Raw genomic sequence first — 12,561 nt, forward strand, 5'->3', positions numbered from 1 at the left:
ACGACAAACCTTTTGAGATCAGTAGGTATGCATGTCCCAAAAATTTCGTGCTAAAACCTGTTCTAACACAATTTTTGAGTTTTTATAAATTATCTCATAATTCATTAAAATGCTTAAAATCAACATGCAAATTACAAGCCTAAGCTCTGATACCACTTGAAAGATCATAGATCCATATTAGACTCTCTAATAAAAATTAAATTATCTCATAATTTGTCATTCATAAAAAAGAAAGTATGAGGAAAAATAATTTCCTTACATTGATTTTGTGGGAAAAAGGGCACAAACTAGTTCACCTTACTAGCTTGTTCTTGAGCTTGTTCCAAATGGATGATCCTCCTTACTAATCTTCAAAGAGAAATCTCCTTATTGTTGCACCCAAAAACTTACCCAAAAATAATAACAAGTACTTAACTAGAAACTTGTTAATATTATACTCTTGATATTATTTGTAATTTTACTTACATTTCTTAGTAATAAAAAGTATTACTAACTTCTTAGTAATAATGAATAATAATTTTAGAGAGATAAACCAAAAAAATGTTTACATGCAAAACCACATGAGTGAAGTAGTATAGAAAATGAACATTAGATGGAGTAAAATAGGAGGGAAAGTGGCGGGTGGATTAGGTAGGTGTGGAGTGTGGAAATTGTCTTATATTTATCAATCTTACATCCACATGCAAAATCATTATAAGATAACTTATGGAAGAATATAAAGTAAGGTGAAATGATTATGTTCCTAATCATCCACAACTCTATTTTACACGGTCCACTTGCCCATTTACAGGTCCATGTTGGTTCTTATATTTGTCGCACAAATACGTGTAATTTTATTTTAAACATCGTTTCATGTTTAAATACTTCCATAATTAATTCGTCCAAATCACTCCGTAAATATACGTGTACCACTACACATATTATTTACGTACTAATATTAATCACATTAATCAATTAGTACAATTTTAGTGAATTAAAAATTAATTAACTAAAACCCGTCTCATAAAACTTATTATTTATTTATCGTGTGATTAAATAATAACTGCCGCTCCTCGAGTTCGCAACTCAAAATCTCTCTAAAAATAATTGACTAACATTTTAGTCTATAAATCAAGGGACTAAATAAATTGTATCTCATACATTTAATTAGTTGTCTACTGGGGTTTGTTTCTTTAGGTGTGACCGAAAGGGGTCAGTTGATTACTGCCGTCTCACGACAATAACGTCAAACTCTAGTCAGCCAACCGTTATTGATTTACGTTAATCAACTGACGAGGATCAAATAATTAAATATCTGATGGTATTCCATTAATGAGATTTATTATGTAAACGCACTATTGTGGAGGACACTAACTCCAACACTTTCCAATCTCCTTTTTTCTCTTTATGTTAATGACTATGTGGCTTTATTTTGATTGATACGGTATAAACAATGTGAACTTAGGATTGCATTTAGATTATTTGGCATATTAGTTGGTAGAAGCATATGCATTAGGATGTATAAATGTTAGTTGCGTCATGGCATGTAGTTTGCATTTAGGAAAAATTTTGCGAAACCGTCTATTTGGGAAGCTTGACAAGTGTATATAGGCCCTAGTAGATGCTTTTTCTTCTTAAGACTTTGCTTGTTAGAATACTTGTAAAACACCCTTGGATGTGTCATGCTAGTATCCTTTGACCCATGGATTAAGGCGTAGTCAAGAGTACCTCGTGGTGTGATAACTCCTTGGCTACCGTTTATTCCAAGGTGATCCTTGAAACCATGAAACCATTATTCATCCATGTTCTACCATAAATTTGTCATCAAAGGGAATGGGCAAAAAATTATTCAAAATTTGAGTTCAAGAAATGAAATGAAAAGTCAAAAAGTTTGCAAATACATCAAAAGAAAAGAGGAGTAACAACAAAAATGAAAACTCCTATGCTTCAAAAATAAGGCGCCCTCGTTACTAATTGGGGTGTCTTTGAAAATGTTCAAAAGAAAATGCAAAAGTTGAAAAATTGTCAAGTGTTGAAAATGTCAAAAATCAAAAGAAATGGCAAAAAGAAAGTGTTCTCAAATGTTATATGCCACAAGAAATTGGGGGGGGTACAACAACAAAAGCAAACTCCCAAATGAAACTCAAATCTTATTGATCCCTTTATCCATCGTATCCATTTTTGTGTATGGTAGAGAGTTGACGACCCTTCTTCTTGTCTAGGCAAGAAGGGGAATTCCGCGATCCTCCAGTGTTTCTAACACCATAGGGGGTCTATTCTTGACAAAAGCATTTAACGATTGAGGACAAAGTTACCCTAGCTTGACACAACTTGGAGGTGATTTATTGGTATCCTTCTAGGCTTAGTAGTTTGAAGAAACCATATCTATGAAGGAGTGTGTACCCTTGAATTGCTTCCCCTTTATTAGATAATTTCCGCCACTTAGATGAGGAAAGCGGCTATTCTTTTTGTAGATGCAACCATTACTTGATTTTGTGTGCTTTAGTGATTGGATGTGTGGCCATTTTGGCAAGACCCACCTTGCCTTGCAAGAAGGCATCCGACCTCATGGTTGTCTTTTGGTGAGTTAAAGGGGCGGAGTGAGACCCGCTAATTATCTCATATCAGCTATATTAGCAAGATAGTTTAAATAAGGGTCCTAGTTTTTGTTGGGAAATGTGTCCTCAACAATAGTGCGATCACATGATTTAAATATCATTATTAAATCTCATTTTAAGAATACATGTGGGATGTAATATTTTACAGTCAACTGGTCCACACATATCGGTAATGATTGGCTGACTAGAGTTTGACATTACTGTCGTGCGACGGTGGTGATCAGTTGATCCCCTTAGGTCATACCTATAGGGAAATACTCTTAATTGATTATTTAATTAATCGTATACCGATACGAGTTAATTAAATTGCTTAAAATTGACGGATGATTTTGTGAGTAAAATTTACGTATCTTATTGTAAATATGATTAAATAAGACACGGTCTAAGTAATCGAATTATTTTATTACTTAGATGAAATTATTGTTTAAAGAAACAATTGAAACGGAATGAATAAATTATTATAAATACAGAATGTTGTAGTTTATAATTTGGAAACATTTTTGGTACAAGTAATTACGAATTACTAGTCGATTTTGTAAATGACATATTTTATGAGTATGTTGATTTTTAATATGTTAAAAATACATTACATTGTGACATGTCATGTAACATGTTACATGTGACAAATTTGACAAATTACAAAATAAAATGGGTTCTCCATTTTATGCTTAAAAACCGAAAATGAGGAGGTAGTGTAAGATATATATTGTGTTTTTATCTTGAGTGGAAAACACAATCATGATATCTAAGTACTAGCCTTGCAAGCCTAAGCTTTTGAGAAGAGCAAAAACAAAAGGCATTGGGCATACTACCCAATGCTCTCTTTTTCGGCCTCCCACAAGAAAGAGAGGAGAGTCCTTCTCTTTAATTTTTTATTTATTCATTCTTCCCATCTTTTTCTAGTGTAAGAAAATCCTCCAAAACTCTCTACAATTTATGATAATTCTAGAGAAATAAAATCTCACAAAACATCACCTCTTGACCGAAATTTTCAAGAGCCAAAATACAATTTATTTTGTGTCATTTTTATGGTGAAACTAATATTATTACTAGATCTAAATAGTATTGGTTTATTAAGATGTATTCCTTGGGTATATGCTTTTGGGAGGGATTCTACCTTTGAGTCCTTGTTCTTCCATTTGGAGAGCTCAAGAACAAGTGAGTAGGTGAACTCACTTGTGCCCATAAATCCGAAAATCACATGGTGAGATATAGATTTTTCCATCTCTTTAATTAATGTTTGCATGCATAAGACCTTTATTAATTTTATGACAAATTAATTTATAAACATATATGAATATGTTAGTGTATATAGATCTACATTTCCTTCAATTGGTATCAGAGCCACGGTTGTTTGCATGCAAATCGGTTAAAAGTTTTTCCGAGTTATAAGAATAACAAATAAAACTTGTAAAATTTGTGTTATTATGATATATCACGAAATTAATCTATGCATGTTAATATTTCTGGTCCTAAAATGTTTTAGGACATTTTGGTTAATTTTTCGGATTTTTATTGTTCATATTATACAATAATGGCATTTAAATGTGATTTTATGAGTAAAAATGTCATTTTTGGTCTAAAATTAGCTATACTTCGAATTTTCAGTTGGTTTTTGGATATGTTGTTACATATATTATTTTGAGATAACCTATAAATTTTCATAATTTTTGGACTTGTTATGCTCGAAAAATGAATTTTTCATTATTAAATTCGGATTTAGGTGAAAAATAGGTTAATATGAGTTAAATTTCGAATCTGGTCATAGAAAATTAATATGTTGTCACATGCAATTTTACAAGATGTGTGTAAAATAATTGGCTATAAAGAAGTCTTTTTGCATGATCTATGGATTTTTGAAGAAAAATAGCATAAATAGTGATATTATTAGTGGAAAATTAATAAAACATAATCTATGACTTAGGAAAAACGTCTAATGTTGCATTTTATTATATTTTTCAGATCTAAAATTGAAAAGTTAGTGAAAGTAATTTTTCCATGTTTTTATGATTATTTTATTAAAAAATCGATAAACCGCAACATTGTTTTTCCGGTAAATTTTCGAAATTTTTAACCTAAGATTTTGAACATTATGAGTGTCATGGAAATTTTCCAGAATGTTCATGAGTTTAAATTTCAAATTTCAAATTTATTTGAAATTTTGTGATTTATTTGAAGTTTAATAGCTTATTTTTGTAATTTTTGGTCCATTTATGAACAATTTTATAAAATATTGGTTAATTATGGTCAAATTATTAGTGAAGACTAAATTTTGAGTCCTAAGAGGTTAGGGTAATTAACTTATGCATAAATATGAGTTTATGTATTTTTATGATTATAAAATGTTGAAATCACGCAAATCCGTAAAAACCGAGTAATATACGATATTGGCTAATTAAAGGCGATTTAGCATAAAATTGAGCATGTTCATACATATTATAATGCTGCATTTTCCTTATGATTGTCATAATTTTAATTTATGTAATTTTGAATTATGTAATTTTACTTAGTATGGCCTTAGATTTTAATTGGTATTTCCCGAAATGTATGGGAATACCGATTCGGTTGTATTTTTTATTGTGATCTCGTATCACCGTTTTGTAATTTAATAGATTTATTTTATTTTAGTTACAAATGTATAATAGGAAATTATGTAATTTATTATGTAATTTTATTCATTCCGGAGTTCCCAAAGACGGATTTCTTCAAGAATGGCGATACATAAAGACGGTGTTACCTCGAGATGCGTGCCACAACCGAAGTTCAAGGGACCAATGGAGTTGGTTTCCGAATATGTAATAGTTAAATATTTTTTCTATTTTAGGAAAGGCCATACTAGGATTTGTTTATTTATTTTTATGCTTGCATTTTATTTTATGTCACATGCATCGCTAAATCGCCATAACTAAAACATGCATCCTTATTTTATCGAGTTTATCGACCATGTCAATTCGAATTATCGTAGTTCACCGCTTTAGTTCACTTAAAACGTGATAGATAATAAATTGACATGACCTCTCGCTAAAACAAACAATTGAGACATAGCCTTACCAAATAGTAGAAACCATGAAAACCTATTTCGCGAGGGAGTGCGCTCGGCTACCCCGGGGTACAAACCTTGTTACGTAGGGGAAGTGGGTGATGAATGTTAATCCACCGAATTCATGTTGATAAGAGATGTATCGGCTACCCCGTGCCCAAGTTGATGTGGGTTTGGATAATGGACACATTTATTCGAAATTTGGATTGAACTCAACAAAAGTTATTGATAAGGGTTGCATCGGCTACCCCGTGCCCTTGTTGATGTGTTTTGGGCTATAGATAAACATTAGAGTAATTTTATCGACCAAGAGTTCTAAAAGTAGAATCGATTAAAAGGTTAATCCACCGAGTTATATTGATAAAGGTTGCATCGGCTACCCCGTGCCTAAGTTGATATGAATTTGGGTCTTGGAATCATTTATCATAGTTGGGTAGAGGTCACTATGTAAATGCTTTACTTGTTATTTACAAGTATTATTATAACGATAAATGTTAAGTTTTCCACTATTCCGTTATTATTGTTCTATTTCTTTACCACAATTCATATACGATATCATTTCGTTTTTGATTCAAATCTCCATTAAAATATTGTGACTAAAGACAAATTTGAATTTGCTTCTAAAACCTCATATGAACCATTGCTAAGGATCTCTTGTAAAGAGTATAGATTAAAGTTATTCATTATCAAACAGGTTTTTGATTCTTGACTAACACATCTACTTACAATGGATTATTTTTCCATGTACTTAAATGAATTAAGTACCTTGAAGCGATGAATTGTTTTGGTAATTAGTTTTGTCAAGAATTCGTAATTGACCAAAATAACGCAACCACTTCAATGAAAGTTTTAAGACTAAAACGAACATATGAAGAGTAATCTTCATGAATTCAATTTTGCTTCTCAAAGCAAAGACTCATTGAAATGAGTGGAAGCATTCTCTTAAACCGTTAAGATGAGGACGAGGTTCAAGAAGTAAAGATTATAATGGAATTGATACAAGGTAATGTTAAAGGTAAAGTTGTTGAGAATGACGATACTAAACATATCAATCCCGACCGATAAGTTTCCATTGTCTTAAATGTTGGACACGAGAAAGGAAACTACCCCAAATTATTGAAGAATCAACAAGTTAGTTGTGGGACATCTAATGGGACCTTCTTCGTTAAATGTTTATTTGATTAAACATAAATTTTGCTAGTATTACTTCGTCAATATTAGAAACCGGTGGTGGTTTTCATCATTGTGTTTGATACATAGGATGATTAGAATATGACGACTAGCAACATTGAAGTCAAAAGATAGAGTCATTGTGTACTAAATCTAGTTTTCGGGTTTGGAGTTGTACTTAATTGTGACTATTAAGTACATAAACTCTAAATAAGAATACAATTTGTTATAGATACAAAAAAAAAGGGTTTCACTTTTGTGACCCTATACACCATAATTGATGTATGGCTAGCCCATCATCAAGGTCATTATATTCTAAACCAAACTAGAATAATATATCATGAAGATGATGCAAGACTCAAGTTGGTAACCCAAGATTAAACCTTAAAATTTTGGAATAATGAACGCAAAGAGTTAACGAGTACTCTTGAAACCATTAGATTGTTAATGGTATATGCGTATCTTGTATTCAAAGCAAGATGTCTCGTGCCTTTTGGTTGAAAAGGAGATCGAGGTTATAAATCATTGATCCATAATAGGTTGATCATTCTCTTTTACCAACGATTTAAGTTGACGCTAGTGTGTTCACTTAATAAGGTAAATAGAGAAATCCTTGAAGAAGTTCAAGAGTTCAAGGAATCACGATTTAGTCGTGATGGGATTATCAAAGTGAAGACTTTGATATAAGCCAAGGAAATGTGATATAGTATCACAAGTTAATCTCTCTTAGCACGCATTATGAAATAATGTGTGGATGGATAAGAAATCAAACGCTATTTGATATGGTTTGGACTTCAATCAAGTTACTTTGAGTTACTTGATCCTTTTGGGGATTTTATCATTTTTGTCTAAATTATTTTTCCACTAAATCGAATCATATGAGATATGAAATGGTAAGGGTACCATGGTTGTAAGTTTTTCATAAGAAACAAATGCTCATTTTTCCCTTGCAATTATCACGAGCACGACGGGTTTGCGGCTCATGAAGCTGTCCTTCTAAAATACAAGTTTATTTTAGAAGACAGAGTGGGAGAAATTATTCAAGAGCCACAAAGAATGCCACAGAGAATGTTATGTCGCAAGAAACCTGTCTTTCTTGGCTACATGAGACATTTTGTGTAAGACATTGTTTCTTCAAAACCTAGGAGGTTAAATTCGTCACTTGTTAAAAATGATGAATTCATGCTACTTTTAAGAAAGTAAAGAGCTTATAACTTACAAAAGAAATTGTTTGATTCAAGTTGATTACTTCTAGAAAGTAATGAACATATGACTTACATAAGAGTGTTTAAAGTCACAACTCAATACAAGGCTTAGAGCCATGAAAATCCAAAACGAAAAGGCTTGATTAGTGACAAAGGGTTTTGCACTAATAAAGAGATATTTCAAAACAAGATTGGTTGCAAAGGGTTTTTGCACTAATTGAAATGCTTAAGTCTATTTGGATCTTCTTAAGGATTGTGTTTCATTATGAGGTTATGAAATACGTAGCAAGTGAATCTAAAACCCGCTTCTTCAAAAGAAGGAATGTATTCAATACATGTCATGAGTTTTGTAGATTCTTGCAATCCTAAGATAATGTGAAACTTAAGAGAGGGTCTTAAGTAGGACATCAATGAGTTGGAATCAACATTTTGATCATGCGATAAAACATTTCTCGATAAGTCGAGAAGATATGTTTATACATGGAGTTTAGTGGGAGTTACGTGATTTTTAATTAGTCCGATATGTGGATGACATATTGATCATTGAGAATGATTTAAGACTTTTGGAGTATTATAATACATCTTGAATATCCGGATTTATGAAGATAAATCCACATGATATTAGCGTCAGTAAGAAGTCTTATGTTGATAAGATTCATGACTAGTTCAATTAAATTGAACATATTTGATTGATTTCATTTGCTTCCGCTGCCGAATCAATTAAAAAGAAATGATGTATGACACTTCATATGCTTTGAGTATGATGAACTGTTTTTCAAAATCGAATTTAAGTAATCTTTACCAAGTAAGCTGTAAAGATTACCCTTAAGTGCTTGCAGAAGCATTAAAGAAGTAAAGCAAAGTGTTTATGATGCAATTTTGTGTAAGGGTGTTACACAAGTGACAATTGACAATTGAGATTGTGCATGGTTTCCGACAAAACCATAATCAAAACACATTAGGATGGTTAAGATACCATTGTGGTTATGTTATTTAAGAAATAGATTTTCTAGAATCGTTCTAGGCAATAAAGAACAATAAGAGATATTTATAACGGAAATTGAGTACACTTGCGATCATGAGATGTGCAAGAAAGATGAGTCCTGAACACTATGAAAACAGTGGGAGCTATTCTTAGGCTAGAGGGCCTATGTCTTGATTGGATCTCGACACGTACTCAGAAAGTTTTGTAATGCAAATGTATACATTACAAAGGAAAACGAGTATGTAGTGAGGTTGAGTAAGGTACAAGAAATTGATAAAACCTACTAACCAAAGCATTCTCAAAGGCTAAACATGATGAGTCATGTCATTTCAATTGAATTGAAATGAACAACTACGTGCAAGATCAAATTAGATTATAGAACATGAAATAGTAATCAGGCATTGACTATTCATATGTGATAATCGCATTTGTCGTTAGAGTTTTACTTTAAAACTCTTTTATTATACTTTGTTACATCCAAACGGGTTGAAGAGACAATTGAACCCCGTTAAAGTGAACACGGATTAGTATAGTATTCGCCCATAGTCACTTGTATGAGGTGACGTCTTGAAGTGACTAGAGTGTGATGCGATTGATGGCAAGTTCAAGTGCCATACAGTCATGTGAGATGACTAGTCGATCACATAGGCAGATGTTAGGAACACCTTGTCGGGCCTTATGACCGCTTATAGAGTTCTGGCAAATTTATATAGCCTGGTCGTGGCGAGAGCTGCTATAGTATTCTAATGAGTCGATTCTTTTGACTAAAGACTATTCACCTAAGATGGCACAGTTTCAGATTAACTTTGATTTGTGTTACTACGACCTTCGTAAATGGGGTCAAATGGGCATATTTTGGGTTATGATGGCTGTGGCTAGTCGAAGGGAATGAGTGCGATAGGAATTGTCCATCCCCTTGTCAGGGTTAAAACAATATCTCATGGCCACTCGAGGAGTAATGAACTGGAAATGCGTGGCCACGCTCGGAAGGAATCCAGAGTGGATAAATCCGGTCAAAAGCGAGTTATTCTCCGGATCGAGGAAACCACTCTCGATATGATCACTTGCAAATACGACCTGAAAGACACCTTGCATTGAGTGGGAGATAGTAATAGGACAAGAGAATTGGTGACGCACACTTGTCGAGGACAAGTGGGAGATTGTTGGGAAATGTGTCCTCAACAATAGTGCGATCACATGATTTAAATATCATTATTAAATCTCATTTTAAGAATACATGTGGGATGTAATATTTTACAGTCAACTGGTCCACACATATCGGTAATGATTAGCTGACTAGAGTTTGACATTATTGTCGTGCGACGGTGGTGATCAGTTGATCCCCTTAGGTCATACCTATAGGGAAATACTCTTAATTGATTATTTAATTAATCGTATACCGATCGAGTTAATTAAATTGCTTAAAATTGACGGATGATTTTGTGAGTAAAATTTACGTATCTTATTGTAAATATGATTAAATAAGACACGGTCTAAGTAATCGAATTATTTTATTACTTAGATGAAATTATTGTTTAAAGAAACAATTGAAACGGAATGAATAAATTATTATAAATACAGAATGTTGTAGTTTATAATTTGGAAACATTTTTGGTACAAGTAATTACGAATTACTAGTCGATTTTGTAAATGACATATTTTATGAGTATGTTGATTTTTAATATGTTAAAAATACATTACATTGTGACATGTCATGTAACATGTTACATGTGACAAATTTGACAAATTACAAAATAAAATGGGTTCTCCATTTTATGCTTAAAAACCGAAAATGAGGAGGTAGTGTAAGATATATATTGTGTTTTTATCTTGAGTGGAAAACACAATCATGATATCTAAGTACTAGCCTTGCAAGCCTAAGCTTTTGAGAAGAGCAAAAACAAAAGGCATTGGGCATACTACCCAATGCTCTCTTTTTCGGCCTCCCACAAGAAAGAGAGGAGAGTCCTTCTCTTTAATTTTTTATTTATTCATTCTTCCCATCTTTTTCTAATGTAAGAAAATCCTCCAAAACTCTCTACAATTTATGATAATTCTAGAGAAATAAAATCTCACAAAACATCACCTCTTGACCGAAATTTTCAAGAGCCAAAATACAATTTATTTTGTGTCATTTTTATGGTGAAACTAATATTATTACTAGATCTAAATAGTATTGGTTTATTAAGATGTATTCCTTGGGTATATGCTTTTGGGAGGGATTCTACCTTTGAGTCCTTGTTCTTCCATTTGGAGAGCTCAAGAACAAGTGAGTAGGTGAACTCACTTGTGCCCATAAATCCGAAAATCACATGGTGAGATATAGATTTTTCCATCTCTTTAATTAATGTTTGCATGCATAAGACCTTTATTAATTTTATGACAAATTAATTTATAAACATATATGAATATGTTAGTGTATATAGATCTACATTTCCTTCAGTTTTGTCACCTCTTTACTCGGGACGAGCAAAGGTTCGGTTTGGGGATATTTGATGTGATCAATATTTGAGCATATTTAGTCCTCGAATTAGCCTCGTTCCTATGCTTTTTAGCGCATATTTGGGTCATTTACTATCTTTAGTCCTTTGTTTTGCATATTCTTTGAGGTTTTGTTTCCTTGGTAGAAGAGGAGTGCAAACCTTGCATTTTCATGGCAAAATAGAGCTAAATTGATCGAATCTAATGACCAAGCATCAAAGAGAAGACAAGACTAGAAGGCCTTTGTACATAATGTAGTAGATGGGCAATGATGAAGAAGATCCTTGCATCCCCGACAAAATCCCGGAGGATTGTTGGAAGAAGAAAAGAAGAAAAGGAAGTTGAGCCAGGATCCGCTCGTCTCAACCATCAGGACGCCTGTCCAGCAGCTCCCCAGGCCGCTCGTCCCTGCCACCAGGCCGCTCGTCCAGAAGCTCCCCAATCCGCCCGTCCCGACCCTTTGGACGCTCGGATTGTACTCCAGAGGGACACGTCCTCTTCTTTCTTCATTTGAGATGCGCATATTTTTGGAAGACTAGCCAAAAGGAGACCCGCATATTTTCTTGAGAGGAGTGATTCCTCAAGGACTTAATCGTCATTTAAGCCCTTAGTAACCCTAATTTGTGCACCTAATCCCCACTATAAATACCCCATTAGTCTAATTAGATTACCATGTTCTTCTTATCAATCTTTAGTGTAGTTTATATTATTCTAATCTCTCTTTAATCTTGTAATCAACTTCTAATCATGTATTAATACAAATCTCATTTCCTTAATTTCCCTATTGTTCATCTTTTATTTTGGATAATTGAAGATTATTTGGGTTTATTGGGAGATTTACAACCTTCCATCAATCATCAATTACTTCTATTATTCTTTGCATTATTATTTCGGAATCATCATTAGGTATAATTCCCTTAATCCCTTTTTAATTATTGTTAATCATCTTCATTTATTCATCATGTTTTGCTTTGTTAATATGATTAACAACCTTGTTAACATGTTAAACTTGATAATGAGTGAGTAGTTTCCTTAACTAGGGTTAATGGGTAATTAGGGAAAACCAACATGGGGGATGATTCA

Source organism: Silene latifolia, chromosome X (assembly GCF_048544455.1).
Source record: "Silene latifolia isolate original U9 population chromosome X, ASM4854445v1, whole genome shotgun sequence".
Lineage (NCBI taxonomy): Eukaryota > Viridiplantae > Streptophyta > Magnoliopsida > Caryophyllales > Caryophyllaceae > Silene > Silene latifolia.